Genomic DNA, 22,400 nt, shown 5'->3' with positions numbered 1-22,400 from the left:
AGGGTCACGGTGGAGGAAATCATCCGGGTGGAGACACAGCTATTTGGCTCACAGGTACAGCACACCTCCATAGCCAGGAAGATGGAGCTATGGCGAAGAATCGTGGACAGGGTCAACGCTGTGGGACAGCACCCAAGAAATAGGGAGGGCATCAGGAAGAGGTGGAACGACCTACGGGGGAAGGTGCGTTCAACGGTCTCCAGGCACAACATCGCGGTTCAGCGGACTGGCAGCGGACCCCCACCTCCTCCCCCACAACTAACAACATGGGAGGAGCAAGTCTTGACCACCACGCATCCAGAGGGGCTCCGAGGAGTCGGTGGAGGATGGGACACTGGTAAGTCAAATCTTAACTATCATATCCCCCACCCTACCTGCATGCTATCACACACCCCCACCCTCACCCCCTCCCCTATCACCCCAAATCCTCACTAATGTACTCATAACACAAACCACCCATCCCAACACCAAGCCCTGCATGACACAACTAAGCATGGACACCCATCATTAAAGCATGCCCACTGCACATACCCATAACACCCCCCTCAACCATCATCACACAAGCTTGCACTGGGGTACACGCACACCCACCCCTTGCACACCATCACACACACACATGCAATAATCATGCTCTTATACCCCTGCAGGAACCCGAAGGACCGTCACCACCCCAGAGGGTCCAGACAACACCACTCCACCGCCAGAAGAGGCCCACATTGATGAGAGCAGCTCTGCCCTACTGGATCCTGATGACCAGCCCGGACCATCGTGGGCCTCGGGACAGTTGGTTCCCCTTCCACAGGCACAGCCCAACACTGACCTTCCACCCTCTGGTAACACCAGCACAGCACCCACACAGCGGGCCCAAACCTCCGTACCCAGGACAGGTCAATCAGCGGTGTGTCCACCACTACAGGGAACCCAGGATAACCCACCACCCCAACAACAACAGGGACCTGGGGGCAGTGGTAGTGGGCACACGGTCCAGGGGACGGAGGCACAGGAACACAGGGGAACTGGGAGGGCTGCTGTGCGACAGGGGGCAGACAGGCCAAGGGAACCCACTCTCCACGAGGCCCTCACCTCCATCATGGGAGCATACCACCACTCCCAGGAGACGATGGCGACGGTCCTGGTAAAGTTTCAGGAGACCCAGCGCCTGCAGGACAAACTGTATTTGGGGTTCAGGGAGGAGCTCAGGACCATCAGCTCTGCCCTGGGCACCATCGTAGGGGTACTGAAGGACATACAAAAGACCCTGAGGGACACCGTGGCACTCCAAGGGGCCCCTGACACTAGCCAGGACGATGAACTGCCCATCGCCGGCGCTAGTGGATAGGACGCCCCGCCACAGGACCACCACACCAGTACCCCACCCCCTGCAGACGGACAACCACCATGCAAGCGGTCCCTGAGAGCCAGGAACAGGACAGAGCAAGATGGCAAGACCCCCGCCAGGAAATGAGACCACCCTGATTGTCCCCCCACTGACTCACTTTGTTACCCTGTCCATACTTGAACTGCCCCAGCTCCACTTCCTATGCCCAGATGGGCAGTGCACCTGTGAGACTAATAGACTGGTCTCTGCCATGGACATTCCTCCGCCATCACCCATCCTTATTTTACAACCCCCTCCCATTTCTGAGCACTTCAATAAACACCCTTGAACCACAAAACAATCTGGAGTCAGTCTGTGAATTTGTAAATATGTATTATCAATGACAGTGTCATAATGCGTTTCCCATTGTAAAGCCAACATACCTATGTCACACATCACAAGTCCTTGAAGGATGCAAGCAGTTGACACACGTTGGTAACCACACCTGTGAAACCGTAATGGAAAGGTACAACTCAGTTACCAAATACTGGTTGAAATCGACAGACAGGATAGAGGTAGAAGTGTGAAAGTTAATGTAATGTTAAAAATGAACAAGTTCTCACCTGTGTCTCACAGGAAATATTGCTGTATAACTGACTCCCTGTTGTCGTTGTCTTCTTCCTCAGCTTCCTCCTCATCACTGTCCACAGGCTCCACAGGCTCCACAGCTGCCACATCACCGTCATCTGGACCATCCTCCTGCAGAAAAGGCACCTGGCGTCGCAAAGCCAAATTATGACGCATCGAGCAGGCGATGATGATCTCACACACCTTCTTCGGTGAGTAGAATAGGGAACCACCTGTCATATGGAGGCACCTGAACCTTGCCTTCAGGAGGCCGAGGGTGCGTTCGATCACCCTCCTAGTCCGCCCATGGGCCTCATTGTACAGTTCCTCTGCCCTGGTCCTGGGATTCCTCACTGGGGTCAGTAGCCATGACAGGTTGGGGTAACCAGAGTCCTCCAATAGCCATACACGGTGCTTCTTGAGTTGAGCCATCATATCAGGGATGCTGCTATTCCGCAGGCATGCACTGAGCCAGGGAACATAGCATTAACCTGGGAGATGTACTGGTCTGCCAAACAGACCATCTGAACATTCATGGAATGATAACTCTTCCTGTTTCTGTACACCTGTTCACTCCTGTGGGGGGGGACCAGAGCTACATGGGTCCCATCAATGGCACCTATGAGGTAGGGGATGTGTCCAAGGGCATAGAAGTCACCTTTAACTGTAGCCAAATCTTCCACCTCAGGGAAAATGCTGTATCTCCTTACGTGTTTCAGCAGGGCAGCCAACACTCTGGACAAAACGTTGGAAAACATAGGCTGGGACATCCCTGATGCCATGGCCACTGTTGTCTGGGATGACCCACTTGCAAGGAAATGGAGAACTGACAGCACCTGCACGTCAGGGGGGATTCCAGTCGGATGGCGGATTGGTGACATCAGGTCTGGCTCCAACTGGGTACACAGTTCCTGGATTGTGGCACGGTCAAACCTGTAGGTGACGATTACATGTCGCTCTCCCATTGTCAACAGGTCCACCAGCGGTCGGTACACCGGAGGATTCCGCCATCTTCTCACATGTCCCAGCTGATTGTGCCTACGAAGGACAACAGCGACGAATCAGTCCTTTGTCCTCCAGGTATGTACCCACAGTTACACACAAGACTACACCAATCACAAAACCCTTCCTGTATGTGTGTTGAGTGTAGGCCTAGCTATGTGTGACGCAGAAGTATATGAAGCCATGTGGGCCCCTGAAATGGCGGCTGCCTGACCTCTAAATTGGGACAATGAGATTGTGGGGTAACTGCGCTGGCGTTGCACACCGTCGCGGTAGGCGGTCGTAGTCCGCGGCGCAATGCTGCATTGGTTAACATTGGACCCTATGGGTCCCAGGAGCCAATGAACAGGTGCGCCAGCGGTGATGATGCGCACCGCCGCGGACGTCACCGCCATTTTCTATCTGTTCAATCACTAGTTACCTAACCTTCGACAGGAGAGGACCTACACTGCAAGTGCTGCTGTGACCTCGGTCTGGAAGCGACGAAGGCTGCTGCGTCTGGGGAAAGGGCCCCTGCCTTCACTGCTCAGGAGTTGGAGAAACTGGTAGACGGAGTCCTCCCCCAGTACACGCTACTCTACGGTCCTCCAGACCAACAGGTTAGTACACAGGGAGCACGTTGTATGGGCTAGGCCTGGGTGGAGAGGGCTGGTTGGAAGAGGGAAGGGGGCAGAGTTCATAGAACATTAATGCATGTGAATGAATGGGCCACATGGCCAGAGTAGGGAGGGGGCCACTCACATCGACGGTGTAGTTGGTAATGACTGTTCCTCTACCCTTGTGCATGTCATGTAGGTCAGCGCCCACCAGAAGAGGGACACCAGAGACGGGGAACCCACTGCCGGAAGAGATGGGAGGACATTTGCCGCTGCAGCAAGAAGACGGCGAGGCTTACCTGGGGATGGCCTCCCAATGTGGGAGGGGTGCCCGTCGCACCATGACCCCCCCTGATGTTCCGGATCCTGGCGGTGGCCTATTCGGAGTTAGATGGGCGCTTGAGGGCATCACAGCAGACACAAGAGGGTGAGTACAACCTCATTCTGCGGACTTTGCGCGCAGTAGAGGGGTCTGGGTGGGGGAGGAGGCCTGTGGGCGTACCTAGGCCAGCCAGAAACACGAAGACTAGGCCCCTCTGTAATGCAGCCCATGTGGCACTCTACCCCACCTCAGTAGAGTGCCAAGTCGAGGTATAGTTGCCCCTGTGGCATCCATGTGTGCAGATGTCCACCATTGCCATGTAGGCCATATCCCATAAATTGCATATGCAGAGGGCAGGAGCACGGCGTAATGCAGGGGGCTGCTGTGTCTGTCTTGTCTGCCAATGGTAGTGGTATGCCATGCACTCAACCTGTCTTTCTTCTGTCCCCCCCCCTTTTTCTGCTCTCCCTGTTCTTTTGTACATCAGCATCATCAGGCGGAGGTAGGGTGGCACTGGAGCACGAGGGAGCTGCATCCCACATGGCCATGAAGGGCCACACCATGGACTCAGAATGCACCAGTGGGACGGAGGGCGAGGGGAGCTTCACGTTGGCCACCGGATCACCAACCAGCGACACGGACTCGTCCGCCGATGGGGGCTCCCTTGTGGTGGCGGCACCATCTGTGCCCCCCACTTCTACAGGTACAGCTGCCACCTCCCCTACCAGCACCGTCCTCCCAGCAGCCCCTCAGCCTTCGCCCCGTGCCAGCTCACCCAGGAGGGTGGGCATCACCTTCGCCCCAGGCACCTCAGGCCCTGCCCCAGTCACCCCTGCTGCCCTCAGTGAGGAGGCCATTGACCTCCTCAGGTCACTCACTGTTGGGCAGTCTACCATTGTGAATGCCATCCAGGGTGTAGAACGGGAGTTGCAACACATTAATGCATTCCTGGAGGGCATTCATTCTGGTCATTCTGTCCTTCAGCGAACCCTGCAATCTCTGGCCTCAGCACTGATGGCAGCCATTGTCCCTGTGTCTAGCCTCCCCCCTCCAACTTCCTCCACCCAGACCCAATCCCCTGTACCCCAACCCATCCCAAGCACACCTACAGACCAGCATGCACACAAGTCAGCACACACAAGTAGCTCAAGCAAACATAGGCACCACACAACCCAGAGGCACTCACGCAAGCCTCACCCACATACAGACACAACAACATCCACTGCCTCCACTGTGTCCCCCCTCCTCTTCTCCCTCCTCCCTCCCAGTCTCGTCTACACACACACCTGCATGCACCACATCTACATGCACAATGAATCGCACAAGGACACCCAGCACCCCAAGCCGCTCACCTGCACTCACCACCTCCACTGCCATTTACACGTCACCTGTGTCCTCTCCCAGTGTGTCTGTGACGCCCCCTCCCAAAGTACACAAACGCCGGCAACCACACACCCAACATCCATCCACCTCACGACAGCCTCCAGTACCTGCACCTGCACCCAAAACACCTAAAGTGACACCTCCTACAACCACCTCCTCTTCCTCCACTCCCAGACCCCCTCCAACTACCCATCCCAGTGTTCGTCAGAAACTGTCCCTCTGTAAAGTTGACCTTTTTGCCCCCACCCCCTCTCCAATTCATCATTCCCGTCGTAGCGCCTCAGCCAAAAAAACACCAATACCAGTGGTGCCTGTTCAAGGTATGTGGAGTGCACCGGCCACCAGGGCAGGCAGTGTGACCCGGAGCCAAGGCACTGGCAGCCCACCCCCTGTATAAGGCTCTGAAATTGGAGAGTGGACGACGGGACCGTGTGAAGACTCCTGGTGGTAAAACAACTCACATGGGTTCCAAGGGGATTGGCGAGTCAGCTGTGACTCCACCAAAGGTGGGGAAGGGCCAGAGGAAGTCTGCCCAGCCTGTTGTGAGTATCATGGCGGAGAAGGGCGGCATCATTTCCGGCGGTCGAGACCCAACCACCAGCACCGTCGTCACTGGTCAGGAGACCACCGCCGGAGTCATAGCCCAGGAGGGCCCAAGTATCGTCACTCGTCAGGAGACCACCGCCACCGCCTGAGTCATACCCCAGGAGGGCCCAAGTATCGTCACTGGTCAGGAGACCACCGCCACCGCCTGACCACCGCCGGAGTCATAGCCCAGGAGGGCCCAAGTATCGTCACTGGTCAGGAGACCACCGCCGGAGTCATAGCCCTAGAGAGGGCCCAAGTATCGTCACTGGTCAGGAGACCACCACCGGAGTAATAGCCCAGGAGGGCCCAAGTATCGTCACTGCTCAGGAGACCACCGCCGGAGTCATAACCCAGGAGGGCCCAAGTATCGTCACTGGTCAGGGGGCCACCGCCGGAGTCAGTGCCCAGGACGGCCTCGGCTGCCACAGCCCAGGTGGGCTATGAGGGAACGTCAGGCCACACACCAATGCCCAGCCTAGGGAACGTCATGCCACACACCAATGTCCGTACCAGAACCGTCATGGCAAAGCACCGCTGAACAGGGCAAAGACCGCCATGGCAAAGCACCGCTGAACAGGGCAAAGACCGCCATGGTGAAGACCACTGAACAGGGCAAAGACCGCCATGGTGAAGACCACTGAACAGGGCAAAGACCGCCATGGCAAAGCACCGCTGAACAGGGCAAAGACCGCCATGGCAAAGCACTGCTGAACAGGGCAAGGACCGCCATGGTGAATACCGCTGAACAGGGCAAAGACCGCCATGGCAAAGCACCGCTGAACAGGGCAAGGACCGCCATGGTGAATACCGCTGAACAGGGCAAAGACCGCCATGGCAAAGCACCGCTGAACAGGGCAAAGACCGTCATGGCAAAGCACCGCTGAACAGGGCATGCACCGGGTAAGAATGAATAGACCGCCACATCAAGCATCCTTATCCCATGTGCAGCTGGGACAGTGACGGGACAGGAACTTTCACGGGGAGACTAATCCAGTCTGGGCATCAGTCCCCCTCACGAGCCACTGGCGGATGTTATCTACTTGCGAAATTGAGGCTTTGCACTCCCCAGGATGGAACAGTGGGCAAGCCACCCACTGTAGAGACTTGAGAGACTGTGGCTTTGCACTCCCCAGGATGGAACAGTGGGCAAGCCACCCACTGTAGAGACTTGAGAGACTGTGGCTTTGCACTCCCCAGGATGGCACAGTGGGCAAGCCACCCACTGTAGAGACTTGAGAGACTGTGGCTTTTCACTCCCCAGGATGGCACAGTGGGCAACCCACCCACTGTAGAGACTTGAGAGACTGTGGCTTTGCACTCCCCAGGATGGCACAGTGGGCATGGAGCCCCGTCGTGGATCTGGCTTTGCAGCCATCCGGCTGAGGAGCCCCCCTTTCCCTTCCCCCTGAGGTGCCTGTAGTATGTCTATCTGATGCCCCGGCAGTGTTCCTTCCGATTGTGGTCAGGTATCTTTTGTGGGCCTCGCCCATGCATTTTTGGACTAGTGGTGCACGGACATTGATATGTACATATCTGCACTACTTCTCGTAATGTATATATTTCTGCCTGATTTTCACATATATCTGTATATTTTTTCAAGACATGTATATTGCAACATTACAAAGTTTGAACGGATTTTGCTTTGTCTTTGCATTCTTCCGGGGGGATTGTGCGTTGTTACTGTGATTTCTGTGGATGCATTGGTGTGTATGTTGTAATATGCTTGGGTGGGGGTGGGGGTGTTTCGTGGGTGTCCCCTAACTTTTGCCTCTCCCCTCCCCCATGTAGTAGGTGCAGTACTCACCGTTGTCTTCAGCGCCTACGTAGATGGTGGTCGTAGAGGAGCAGAAAGACAAGCGCAGGGAGTATTTGGAGTTCCGGCTCCATGGAGTCCGAGTTCCTCGTGGAGTGTGTAGAGCTGAGCGTTTTCCCATTGCAGGAACTGTTTCTGCCGTGTTTTTATCCACGGTGAATCCGCCCCGGAAAAGGTGGCGGATTGGCAGGTTGTGATACTATGGGCGGTACATTGTCTTCCGCCTGTCTGTTGGCGGAGACCGCCGCGCTGCTTGTCTGCACCACTGTGGCGGGCGGTGTGTTAAAGTGGCTGTCTTTGTTGGCAGTTTCCGTCAGGGTCATGATTCCCTTTTTTTTTTCGCCAGCCTGTTTGCGGTATTACCGCAGCTTTAACACCGTCCGCCAGGGTCGTAATGACCACCTTTGGACCTTTTTGGTCACAGCTTTGGTGCAGCAGGTCCCTTGGTAGGGATCACGACATAATAAAATAAAATAACTGGGACAAGGGGGAGGTGTGGTTACCTTTAGCTCACTGCTCCGGTTGGATAGCATTTGTACAAGCATCTGGATGTGACATTGACCAGTGATAGAGCGTTCCGACCTAATAAATTACCTGTATCTGGAAGCTCTTGGGTCGATGAATCTTTTGACCAAGTGGGGCTCTCTTCACCCGAGAGTAATCAATTTAATCAAATCAATAATCAATAACGAACATAAGCAATGCCCTGATCAACATAACACTTCACAATTAATCCAGAAAACATTTCGGCGAACCATGACCTTCCGGTCATGAATAAGCACACCAGTTCATTCAAAGTTAATGCATTTATTTCCCTATATTAACAAAGCTAGCACGATATAAATGTGTCTCAACACCAAATGATATATGTAAATGAACATTAATAGCTGTCCATAACGACGAAAAAGATGCAATCTATGCAGCATTTGAATAACAATGCATTCGATGATAGCAACGCAAACCACTAAAACTATAATCTGTAATGAGCTAATTGCATACATTAGTCAGCATAACAAAGTCTCAAATTGCATCGTGCAACAAATGAATCCTCACCTAACCTCGAATTAGCATCTGCATGTGGGACTTCATGCAAAAACAATTTAGCAACATTAATTTGGAAAACTCCTAACTAGGGCTCTTATCAAAAATCAGCAGTTGGTTACCTAAAAAGAAACACAATGCAATTGTACATTTTCCTTTCATATTTACCCAATTCAATCAGCATTCAAGGAAGTCTTCGTCTCACAGGTACCGGTTTCCGATCAGCATGGGACGGGGCAAAGGGGCAGGGTGGACGGGGCAATTGCCTCACAGCGGCAAGATAAAAGGACAAAACTACTACTTCATGCAAAGGGGCAAATCAAAGTTAAAGTCTCTAGGGCGAAAATTACTTAAAGTCTCTTTCTCTCGATTAGAGAAAGCATCAAAGTCTCATCGAACATCAATTGGCATCGTAGAAGATGGCAAAATGACGAAGTCTGCAAGATGGGCCATAATGGCTGCAATGTCCTGCAAATGGCGGGTAATGGCTAATGGGCAAATGTTCAATGTCCGGTAATGGCGGGTAATAGCTGCAAATGGCCGCTTTCTTCTTGTGCACCAGGTTTAAATAAACAACAGTTCAAATCCAGTAGGGTCTTCCATTGGAGGGTTCATAGGTTGGCTTCAAATTGTCCAATCAAAAACAACAATTCACAAGCTTCTACCTAGGCATACATTATCCTTGGAGACGGGAACGTAAGTTGCAACATATTTTACCAATTAACTCACTTTCAGAGCTTCCATTGTCTGCACCTGCAGATTGACCTTGGAGCAAAGAAGAAGATGCCAGGCTGGCACGAAACCTTAAAGATAAGCATGTGAACCGATCTCACTGGAAAAGTACAGCTTCAAGCAAGAATACACGTTTCATTAGCACATTAGAAAAACACGAGCATCTAAACCATGAGACAAGGCAACTAGGCCAAAGCCTCCACTAAAGTTATGCTAAGTTAAAACATTTCAAACAAGCAAATCATGGCACACGTTTACGGTTATGTCAGATTAGTACAATTCTAATACATCACGTTATATAAAGCACGCTTATAAATGTTGGCAAACTACTCTGAGGGCACATTTGTCCCCGTACAATCTTTATTAGTTCGGTTAAAGTCACACTTGATTATTGCAGCACTACGTTTATGCGCTAATAAATGTAAAACCTTCATTTCTGCGTCATCACCAGCAAAGGCTCATTTACCCCCCAGAAACAAGTCCTGAGGAGGAGAAGCATTGCTTTGGCACTATAAAAATCCAAAGAACAACGTAGTTAGCTCAAGCTTCGCACCATTACTCCTAGTTATCCAGACAAAAATCGTCCCAAAAGTCATCTACCGAAGTGAGTCAATAAAGGGCAGAGACACGGCCACTCTAGAGGGTATATAAAGTGACACGTAGAATGATTTTCAGCCTTCCTAAGTACACATCAGCAGCCCAAATAATACTCGAGTTGGGCCCGCAGAAACAGGAACTGGCCCGAAGAGGTGCATACATCAACTGCTAGCACAAGATTAACGGTGCACAGCCAGGGACTCTGAACCTTACCTTTGGGCTAAACTGACAACTAGGGAGATCTGTCCACCAAAAGCCTATCTGTATGAATCGATTAAGCAACTGGGATTACAGGGCTTGTGGGAGACCTCAGGAACACATGCAAGCTTCAAACGGTTGATCAACAAGACCACTAAATGTGTCTCCCTGTCAGAGAACAGGGCAACACTGTCAGTTAGAGCTCACAGCTGGTTTGTCCTCCACAGCTATTCCAAGGCATCTCCTGAGCCCTATCTGTGTACAGGATTTACCAAGATGTTAAAGAGATATACCTGCGCTATGGTCTGGGTGCCCTTCCTTGTTTCATCTCTCGCCCTGGAAATAAAATGCAGCTAAGTCTGACTGCTGGCTGTGAAGGGCAGGGATAGAAGATATGCTGCACTTAATGTGTACATGTAAAGAACTCCTGAGTGAATGCGGATCTATGCTACGCCCACTCTTTAACCACAGAGACATGCGTACCTGTCGGCAGGCGGGCCTGGCATGCTTTGCCACAGAGGACGTACAGTTAAACTGCCGCCTTGTGCGATATTTGAGTTCAGTCGAAAGGAGACTAACAAATAGAACATTCCCCGAAGACAAGCAGGGTGCCTAGCAAGAGTCAAGGTCAACAGCTCCATTTTCAGTCCAAACTGCATAGTACAGCTGCATCTATGGACTGACGGCGCTCTCATCCCAGGTGGTACGTAGATCTCCACACCATCTCACCCTGTTCTGAAGCCAGGCAATGGTTCTTAAGATTTAGCTGATGAACGCACGTTATCTCCTTTACATCCTCTATTTGTAGGTACAGCGCATATTGACTTTTTGTCAGCTTGCGTTTTCGCCAATTTGGGGTTGGGAATATGTTGGGGTTTTGCCGATGTTGTATTATTTCTCACTAATCTGCTAATTTTGCACATCGATTGTACTGATTTTTGCTTCGCACTCCTGAATCGAAAGCATACACTTTACGTACGATTTGGCAATGTATGCTCATAAAACACCTAGACCTATCCTGCATGGTTAAAGTTAAAATCTATGTAAGGCAGTTGGTTCAAAAACAAGCGCTAGCATTTATCGTTATTTTTAATTAGACAACAGATTAGTCCTGTACTGCAATGTCAACAAAACTGCCAGCCAGCTTTTGTGCATGGATTGTAAATCTCAATTGTTTAGCACGAAAGATACATTGTATGAAAGTCTTGCCCTTTCTGCACAAAATACGGTAAAAAACCACAGCAGGTAGCAGAGACTAAAATTAGGCATTTTGATGACTGCTTTTATTTGTATAAAAGTTAATAATAATGCTTACTTTACATTTTCGCATCCCGGAATTGCTTTAAGATTTATTGTTTTATAATATGGTGTACTGTAACAATGGTTTTAATTAACCAAGCAAATTCAATTAATTAACTTGAAACTTTAGACCTGTCCAGTCGCAAAAAAACAATTACTCAACAACTGTAGGGACTCATTTGCCCAGTGCTGCACCCCCAGATGTTCTCTCCTGTACTCAATTCTACTTCTCTGGGCTGAAGGCTTTCTGTGAACTTTCGGATAAATTCTGTCTGAGCATGTTATCAAAGCGCCTAGATGACGTAAATATTTGGCCTCTTTCATAGGCTAACCTTTCTCATCTAAATTTGATAGTTTTTCGATCCTTGAATGACTGCTCATCCTTTGCCAATCTGCCTTTCATCTCGGTTTAAAAATTGTTAATAAGCTCTTGTTCTAGACTCTCCTTCAAGTCTTTCTTAACAATTTTTACTTTCCCCAACAGTCGTTTTCGATCGATATCACCATATTTAACTAATATTTCCATCATTCTCTGAGGTCCACCAGTGTTGTTCTCAGCCCACTCGTTGAGCATGTCTGGGTTAGTGTTCTCATACATTAGTGCAATGAGTATGTGTATTTCCTTTAAGCAATCAGTGGTCATAATGTTGTTCTAACGCGGTGCAACAGGCCCTGACACTGCACATGACTATAGCTGTGCCCCTCTCCCTAAAAACCGCATTCACAAATTGGAAAGGTAAGGCTTACCTGGAAACACAGACGCCCATCGGAGACTTCGGCTACCAGTTGACTCCTCCATAAACACTTCCTCTGCTGTGGGGCTCCACAATGTATTCATACACAGAGATGCTACCACTGGAGTCCGCGGTGCTCCAGAACTAAGGGGCCATCGGTGACACCAGCAGCTTCATTGCATATACTCCAACACCACTTCCAAACTTCGAAAAAGGCTCAGACAGCATAGATCTGTGCAAACAGTTAATTTGTTTATTGCATCACTGCAGCACAACACGCTTTAGCCGATCAACCGGCCCTGTTCACGGAGCAAGGGCCATTTTGTTTCTTGTATTTATGGTGCAACATGCCAAAATAATTGACAGTAAAAAATACTATGTTTTACAAGTCGATTATGCCTCATAATTATAACCAAACCCTTTGGGTGTGCGTGGTACAGGTTTGGGTGGCCAGCCCCTGCCACGAATGGTCAAAGGCTGTGTGTAGGGCAGGGTTGGTATGGTTGAAGGATGTTGGCCACAGGGCCTGGTCAGAGGCCAGGCACTGCGGCCAACACACGCCGCAAACGGCCAAAGGTCTTGTATGGCACAGGGTTGGTGTGGTTAAAAGATGTTGACCCAGGGCCTGGCCACAGGCCAAGCACTGCAGCCAACCCCCGCCGCCTCATGCACTGCTAATTACCCCACATATTACAGCACTCATGACATCGTTTATAACACTATTGATAATGTCACTGTAACATTTGCAGTGAAATTATTGATGAGATAACTATGCATGGTGGGGGCACCAGTTATAGTTACCTTAAGGCATGAGTCATAATTATTTGAATTAACTCTAACAGCTGAATTTCTATGGTTTTGTACATTTAAAATGTGAGCCTAACTATAATGTCCCTGTAACCTTTGCTTTTTAAGTGAATTTCGAAGTTTTTTAAATTCTATTTCCTAACTATAGCGTCCTTGTAACTTTTGGGTTTTTTAGTGAATTTCTATGGTCTTTTTAAAGTAAAGTAATTTTAGTTACTATTTGAGGGCAGGGAAACAGACAAAAAATCTCCACTCCCAGCAAGCGAGAGCTGTTTGACAGCTCTCACTTTCTCGGAGTGGAGTTACATTTGCTCTGACTTGGCGGGCGCTGTCAAAGCTCCAGCCAAGTCAGAGCAAACAGCTATGTCCCAGGGGTGGGCACCCTGGAACATAGCAGCACCCAGCCCTGGCGGTCCCCACAGCCATAGATGGCTCCTGAGGGGAGTCACTGAGTCCCCTTCCTTTGTTGTTCGCAGGCCTGCCCCAGGGGACTGGTGGTTCCCGGGGCTTTATATGGCCTGGGAAGGGGTCATGCGGCCCCCCCAGCCCACTTTCAAAAGTTATTTGGGCCCTTAGGAGGTTGTGGTCCCCAGGGCCCGGGGGGTCCACAAGCTCCCCCACTACTGCTAATTTGGCCCCAGGGAGGAGGTGGTCCCAGGGGTCTGGGACGGGTCCCACTGCGCCCCCAGATCCCTGTGATTAGCCCCTGGGAGGTGGTGGTCCTCGGGGATGGGGGGGGCTGGACGCCCCCCCATTAATATTTTTGTATGTTTTTGGACGATAATACTGTCCACTACATTTTTTCTGATATTTTTTCTTTATCATCATAAGTAAAGGAACACAATATCGTGGTAAACAATGTTTTTGTCACTAATATTGTTTACTACAATATTGTGTCATTGATCAGGTAGGATCTCCCATCCTGCCCAATCACCTGGTCCCCTTTGTGTCATTGTCTGCAAAGAATACATAAACCCCAACAGCAGAGCCATTCACAGTAATTTGACCCCAGATAATGGCAGAAGCCATACATAGCTAAGACAACAAAATGCCTACTTTTTAAAAGTGGTATTTTCAGATCTGTGACTTAAAAAGTGACTTTACAATTAAAGAGGATTAAAAATTACAATTAATTTGAGTTTGAACAGCATATCTCTATCGGCTCCCAAACCAAAGTTAGTACTTTTGTAAATGTCATAAAGTAGCCTAGTGTTGATCAATGGGTAAGAAAGGCCTTACCACACTGAAAAACAACTTTACAGGGTTTTCACTGCGGGACATGTAAAACATAAGTACATATGTTCTACATTTTAAAAACAATGCACCCTGCCCCAGAAGCCGTTAGAGCCTTCCTTAAGGGTGACATATAAGTATTAAAAAGGAAGAATTGCCCTTGCCAAAAAGTTTATTTTGCTAAGTCAAAATGGCACTTTAAAATTGCTGCACCAGCTGCAGTGGCAAGCCTGAGACATGGTTTAAAGGGCTACTTTAGTGAGCGACCCAGTGAGTACTGCAGACCCAATAGTAGCTTTAATTTGCAGGCCCTGGATACTATTTACTAGGGACTTATACGTGAACTAAATGTGCAATTAGGTGCAGGCAAATTTTACCATATTTTAGAGAGAGGGCACAAGCACTTTAGCACTAGTTAGCAATGGTAAAGTGCAGAGTTCTGAGGCCAACAGAAACTAATTTACCAAAATAGGAGGGGTAAAGGCAAAAGGTATGGGGGTGACCTACAATGAGGGCCAGTTGCAACAGATGCATCTAGATTTGTAGTACTCCCCACACTCTGACGCAGGTCCTGGACCACTAGGAGTGCTCTTTAGAAGGGTGTGCATGTCCGGTTGGAGAAGTGTGCGGTTGTCTAGGTCACCCAGTATGAGTGACTTGGTGTTCTCTATACTGTTTCTTGTTCCCAATAAATCTGAGTACCAAACACTCATCATACCCTTCAAGATGGAGACTCTTCAGGGAATAATTATGGTTGGAAAAGGCCCTCTCTGCAGTGTTACCCCCAAATGTTTTGCTTTTTTCCCACCACTTTTTGCTGAATTTGTTTTATTCGCCTTAGGACTCTGTGCACTTTTCCACTGCTAACCGTGTTTAACATGCTTGTGCTCTATCCCCTAAACATGTTTTGAGTGGGATGTACCCAACTGGCATACTTAATTTACTTGTAAGTCCCTTGTAGAGTGGTATACCATATACCCAGGGCCTGTAGGTTAAATGCTGCCAGTGGCCCTGCAGCACTTATTGTGCCACTTACTTAGGTAGCACTGTAAAACATGTCCCAGACTTTCCATTGCAGCCTCAATGCAGTATTACACTGTCCTGTCAACTTTGCATTTAAAACCCCTTTGCCAAACCTCAAACTCACCTTTTATTATATATGTAAGTTACCTCTAAGGTAGGTCCTAAGTAGCCCCTAGGGTAGGGTGCTGTGTATCTAAAAGGTAGGGCATGTACTTTTAAGTCTTACATTTGTATTTGTATTTGTATTTAAGTATTTCTAAAGCGCATTCCGGCCTTAGCATCGAAGTGCTAAAAAGAGTACAGTATGAGTCAGAAGAGAGACCCAGATGCAATTAGAGAGGGAACAGCCAGGTTTTCACCAGCCTCCTGAAAGTCATGAAGTATCCTCCTTCCTAATGTCCCAAGGGACCGAATTCCAGTGCTTAGCCGCCACCACTGTGAAAGTTTTGTCTCCCCATCTTGCCCTACGAGTGCGACAGACATGAATTAAGTGAACATTTTTAGATCTAAGTTCCCGACAAGGGCTTTACCACCGTAGTCTAGCCGCTAAGTAATCTGGTCCTCCTCCATGTACCACCTTGAACGTTAAGCATAGAGTTTTATATATGATCCCCTTCGCGACCAGAAGCCAGTGAAGTCGTTTTAGGCTGTTGTTGGCAGAGGCCGAGCGAGGGAGATCTAAATTCAATCGGGCTGCATTATTTTGGATCAACTGGAGCTTATTCAATGACATTTTATCCAGGTCCAATAGCAGAGAGTTACAGTAATCCAGTCTGGACATTACCAAAGCCAGAATGACCGTCACTCTCTCCTCCTGCTGCAGAAACGGCAGGATTTTCCTCAATGTTCTAAGGTCCAATAGCTAGTTTTGACCATGGCGTTTACTTGAGGCCTAAAACATAGACAATTATCGAAGATGACTCCCAAATTTTTGGTGGCAGTGATAGGGGGCGGAAGCTCCCCACACTCCGAAGGTCACCAATGGGAGTTCCACAACTCATTGCTGGATCCGAAAAGCACAATTTCTGTTTTGTTGCTGTTGAGCTTTAGCCAATTCTGACCCATCCAGCGATTGATCTCGCGCATACAGTTACAAAACTGATCTCCCAGTTGTTCCTGGACACCGGAATGATCAGTTGTGTGTCATCCACATAAGATGTAGGGGATAAAGTCATATGAACTGATCAATTTGGCCACAGGGGCAACATAAACATTAAACAGAGTAGGGCTGAGAGCTGATCCCCGAGGGACCCCACATGGCAGACAAAAGGCAGGAGCCTTAAAGTCAGCCCAGGTCACTGTAATCAGTCTATCACCTAGAAAGGATTCCAAAATCTTCAGGGCAGAATCTCTAATCCCTGTTTGATAGAGTCAAGACATGTTCTGGTAGTGAAAAAGTCCAAAATTCATTTTTCATTACTTAGAGGCCTACCCCTCTCATAATATAACATTGGGGATTCTTTATTACATTTAGGCTGAAATTCCTAATTGAGAGGAGCTGGATCTGTCATGTTTGGAACCTAAGGAATTGTTATGATAAATCATCTTTAATGGCAAAGTCACATTTATTTTTGCACTTTTGAAAATGCCACTTTTAGAAAGTTGGCATTTTCCTGCTCTTAGACTTGTGTGCCTGAAGCCTGTCTTTGATTGCATGTCTGGTTTGGCTGACAGCTGGTCTTTGTGTATTCTCTCTAGACTACCACATAAAATTGGAGCGTAGGTATGTCTTGATAGGCCTCAATTGGCCATTAACTGGCTTGATGGGGTGGCAGAGCTGAGCACTGCCTCATTTACACCAGAATAGGCTGTGTCCTGACCCCATTCAAGGGGCAGCATACAGCCCTGGAGTGCGTCTGGAGCCAAGGCAGAAAGAGATGACCTCTATGCACTACAAATACCATTCTTAGAAGGCTCCCCCACTTCAAAAGCACCACTGGATATAAGAACTGGACCTCAGACCCTACCACTTCAGTCCACTTCTGGACCTGTGCATACTCTGCCAGGAAGAAGGACTGCAGTACTACTGATGGAATGCCACTCTGCTGGACCCTTGCTTTGCTGTGCTCACCTGCTGTTTGCTGCACTCCTTGCCTGGGTAAGAAGGACTAAACCTACATCACTTGAACCCAACACCAAGAGTGACCTAAGGGCCAGCTGACTGGTTTCCTGTTCTCTGAAGTCTCAGGGACACAAAAGACTTCCAACTCACCTGCTATAGCACCTGGACTCTGCCATCAGTGAGTCTTTCCCTGCCAAGTGGTGCCAATCCAGGCCAAGGCTCTTGGAAGTGGGTAAAAAGTGCTGCTTCCACAAGAATCTACTCAGAAATGCAGTTGCGCCGCTCGGAACCGGTGCATCTCCATCGACACTGATGCATTGCCACTCCTGCCATGAACAAGTACATCACACTGCCAATGGCGTGGCAGATCGCCTCCATCTCCGATGCATCCCTGACTTTGCGCAGCTCAGAACTGGTGCATCGCCTCCATCCTAATGATCGACAATGATGCATCGACTCCCCTGCTCCTCACATCTCCCTTGAAGTGAACAAGGTACTTTGCAGCAGGCCAGGGCTGGTCCCTGTATCCATCCCCCCACTCCCTGGCGGTCAGCCTGAACTTTCAGACTTGACCCTATCTAGCGTGACCAGATTGCCCTGGTTGATGCTTTATGCTTTTAAGCACTACATTTCAGTTTATTTTTCGAACAAATCATAACTCCAGTTCTACTTATTGAATTTATGTTGTTGTTTGGTATTATCTTGTTTGTTAAATTAAGCTCTATTTGTCTAACCAGGTGTGGTATCATTTGTGTGGTGTTTCACTGTTTTACTTTGAAGTGTTTCACAAATACTTCACACATTGCTTCTTAAGTTAAGCCTGACTGCTCTGTAACAAGCTACGAGAGGGTGAGCACAGGTTAGAGTGTGCTTGTGAAATACCATGACTAGCATTGTGGTTCCTCTTGATCAGGGTGCTTACCTCTGTCAACCAGAAACCCAATTTCTAACAATTATGATTGTTTACCCTGGAGAAATTCTGTTTGTGGACCCATACAATACACATGTTCATGTGCCGATCTTGTGTCTCACTAGTCATTTCTTTTAAATTTGCCCTACCAAGCAGCCAGGACCTCTCTTTCAGATAAAGGGTGAAATCACTCTGAAAAACAACTTCATGACATCTAGAATCAATAGTGTTCCCAGCACCAGGAGAACTAATCACATATAATTTACCTACTCACCAAATACAGCCTCTCAGTGCCTCCAGATGCAGAACAAGCTAGGTCTTTCCTGTCCCACAGGCTTCAGGTATGCATCCAGTGACCATGACTGCCTCAGAGGACATCATCATTTACACCAGCTCCACAAGCAGTGGCCAACACGGCGCATACACTTGTAAAGGCAATAAGAACCAGAGGTGGATGCTGGCATAATTTACGGTTTCACATCTTTGTACAACCACATTTGAAACAGTTATACCATTCAGGTCAAAAGAAGAGAGCCCCGAGCATTGCAGTGGTGTTGCACAAATCCTCTTAGTAGAACAAAACACAGTGGATTTATAGTCATTTAATACCAGTTAATATTAGAAGTCCCAAACTGCATTAAATTGCAATTCAAAAGGTGTGCCAGGTCAGTCAAGCTGTTACTGTTATCTGATAATCAATATTGCCCAGGCACAACACACTTGACTGGTGGGACTGCTCAGGATCAAATACTGACAAATCAGTGTCTCCATCTAGGAAGGCCTAGTACAGAGAAACGTTCGGATGCTGGACATAGGAAGAGCACATTTGACTGTGTGGCAGAGTGATCAGGTAATCAGAATCTGTGATGATAACAACTTTACACTATCTGATCCTCAGAGGCTTAAAATAGGAATGATTGACCCCAACAAAAAGCAGATCAGGTTCAAAATTGGGTGCCTTGTGTATAAATGTATCTGACATTTGGTCCTTTATATCTGTCCCAAAAAATGCCCTGATACCAACCAGAGTACACACTAAGAAACAATAATAAACTCTTGTTGATTGTACCTAGGAAGATAAAACAGACTAGGGCACTTTACCATCTCGGTGCAGCTTTCTAGAGTTCCCCACTTGTCCACAAGGCAGTGCTTAGCACATCCCTTAATTCATTAAAAGAAAAAATAAATACGAATCTCTTTTAGGTAATCCATTAGATCAGTGCCAACATATCTACTGGAGTTAGTGCATGATATATGTAATTTAAGCAATAAACCAATCATACTGTTACCAAATCTAATAGTTTGATTTTCAAAGCCTTCCATAAAGAGTTATTTTGGACTTGACTGAAAGGTATCTTTAAATCCATTGGTTGCTTCTTTAACTCTACATACCTGACATGATGTACATTCTAAAAACTACTCTTCCATTCGGGTCCTTCCCATCAAATTTGCTAGGGCAATAGAAAGACATTAGTAGGTCACCTGTCAATCTTGAATACTATTCAAGATCAATTCCCCAAAACTTTTAAAGGGTGCTGTGTATTAGAAACTGTCTCAGAATTATCTTTGGGCCCAGCCTATATATTGACATGATTTCGGCTATGCTACATTATTTCATAAATCTCTAGTATCTAAAGCAGTACTCCGTACTTTAGCAGAATTGGATCATTCAGAAATAGGTCTAACAGGAGTCAAGTCGGACCAGTTGCTTTGAAAAGCTTTTGCTCCACTTTTACCAAGGTCACTAAAAACACACTAAAGGTCCAACCTCGGGGATCTCTCCTTGACTAAATTCTGAACAAGTACATAATTCTTTATATGGTTTCCTGATGTGATCAATTACACATTATTTCTGTTTCCAGCTTCCATGATATTGAAAAGTTAATTTGCTAAAGAGGTTTATGAACTTTACATTCAGGGCGAAACCTGTAATCAAAACTTGAAACCAGTCTTCTTACCTATGGATTAGTAGAAAAGAAGGGGCTATTTTTTCTCGCAGGTTTGCAAATGGATCTAGCACACTTCTATGTTCAATACTGTCTGCCTCCAGTGAATGTTTTAGGACCAGAAGAAATGCAGTAATGTCTTTGATGTTCTAACACTATGTCGATGATGTTATTGATATGTAATACAAATGTTTTCACAATATTGACTACCACTATATACCACTATATAATCAAGGCAAGTACATTTATGTGAGTGTACATTTATTATTTTAAGCCCACAACCATGCACCTTCATAATATAGGGGTTGTCACTACTCTGGATTTCCTGCTTATGATGTTATTGGAGATCAATTAAAAAAATATGTTTTAACATACAACCATCTCTTTTCAGCACATACAGGAATCCATTTTTATGTTCTAGAGTCAGCAGGGAAGGGATTCCTCTCCATAGTTCTCTTTAAAAGAAAGCTTGCACAGCATTCAGAGTTTGCAGTCATCACATTTGCATAGTCTTTGGTTTTTTTTTTAAAGTCACTTAGGGCCTTATTTGAGGTTGGCGGATAAGAAACTCTGACATAATTGTGGTGGATATCCTGTCCGTCATATTACAAGTGCACTTGTGATATGGTGAACAGAATATTGTCTAATTTTGACTGAGTATCCTGTCCTCCTAACTCTAAATAAGGCCTAAACCTTTTTATTGTTTTTATGCAGTTAAGAATATGAGCGCTTGCTAATATCTGTGATATCAATGAACTGTTAAGAGAACAGTGGCAGTGTTGTAATCTCGTGGTTCATCAAGAAGATTTCAGTTAATTTAGGGCATCTCACTGCCCCCCTTGACTCAATGAGAAGACATTGCTTAATTGATCCATCTCCAGGGAATTTTAGCGCGGGGTCCCACTATGGAAACACCCAGTAAACATTGTTCCGACCTCCCTCAAGACCCGAATTTGCTGCGTCGCTGAAGACAGCTGTATAGACCAACTGTTCTGTGACCTTGATTGTTCTCCTTCGCTCTGCAGGGCTGCTCACTTTGAAAAACGGAAGCAAGATTTGCAAATTATGGTATTTATTTTCATTTTCAATGAAGCCCTGCTCGAAAATTCAGAGCCTCGGGGTTAATTTCAACTATCCGTCAACAGCGACAAATAGAGGTCACTTTTTGAAAGGGGTCGTGCTCTTAGAGGAAAACATTAGAGTAATTGTAATGGTACCGGGTCCTGCGGTAACTCAATTTTACCAGTGTGGTCTTGCAAATGCTTTTATCTTTTGAGTGATTTGTAGCTTCACTCCTTCAAAGTGCTAAATGTGTGGAGCCTTTCCGGCTGCTAACATGTAACATGGAAGCGGCGTGCGCTTTTTTTCCACATGTGTATTTAGCCAATAACTATAACACAAAGCGCAGTTGCTGATTATTAAAATAGGGGCAATTCTCCCCTCCCAATGAAGGTAGAAGGATGCTTATATATATTGTTGTGCTTGTAGTTTACGTGGGGATATGACAGTTTGTGTAATTAAAACATAATGGAACATTCCCACGTAACTGTAATTGTATTTAAGTAGCCCCTGATGAGGCGTTGAAGCGCTTTGCAGCCAATACCACGCTACACTGCAACCGTGATTACAGTTAAATAGTAGATTAGTAAAATGTGCTTTCTTTTTTTCTTATGGATTAGGTGTGGTAAATGTGTGTTCTCGAGTTCTTTTGTGTTTAGTAGTGTTTAATGTAGGTATAAATTGATGGGAATGGGTTACAAAAGGGAAGTCGTGAGTTATTATCAGTGGTAGTGGATATGTGCCTCTGTTAGCTGGGTCCATTAGCTAAAAAGAAGGGGGAAGTTTAAAACAGGTGTTTCAGAGTTCATAGGAGTCAGAAAAGTAAAGTTGGCAATGAGTCCGAGGGAGGAGAGATGGCACAAAGGTTGAAAGGAATACTTTTTTCAACAAATAACTAAAATAAACATATATATATATATATATATATATAAAACTTGGTAAAGTTTTAGTGGCAAGCGTAATGACAAATCACCTCCATACCCTGAGAAACATAGTTTGTTATCTCTAAGTACACATGCACTGTCCATCTCTCCCTATCTCTCGCTCACTCTCTCGCTCTCTCTCTCTTTATATATATATATATATATATATATATATATCCTCCATCAA

The sequence above is a fragment of the Pleurodeles waltl genome, chromosome 2_2 (genome assembly GCF_031143425.1).
Source record: "Pleurodeles waltl isolate 20211129_DDA chromosome 2_2, aPleWal1.hap1.20221129, whole genome shotgun sequence".
Classification (NCBI taxonomy): domain Eukaryota; kingdom Metazoa; phylum Chordata; class Amphibia; order Caudata; family Salamandridae; genus Pleurodeles; species Pleurodeles waltl.
The sequence above is the reverse complement of the archived record's forward strand: the minus strand, read 5'-3'. Positions refer to the sequence as shown.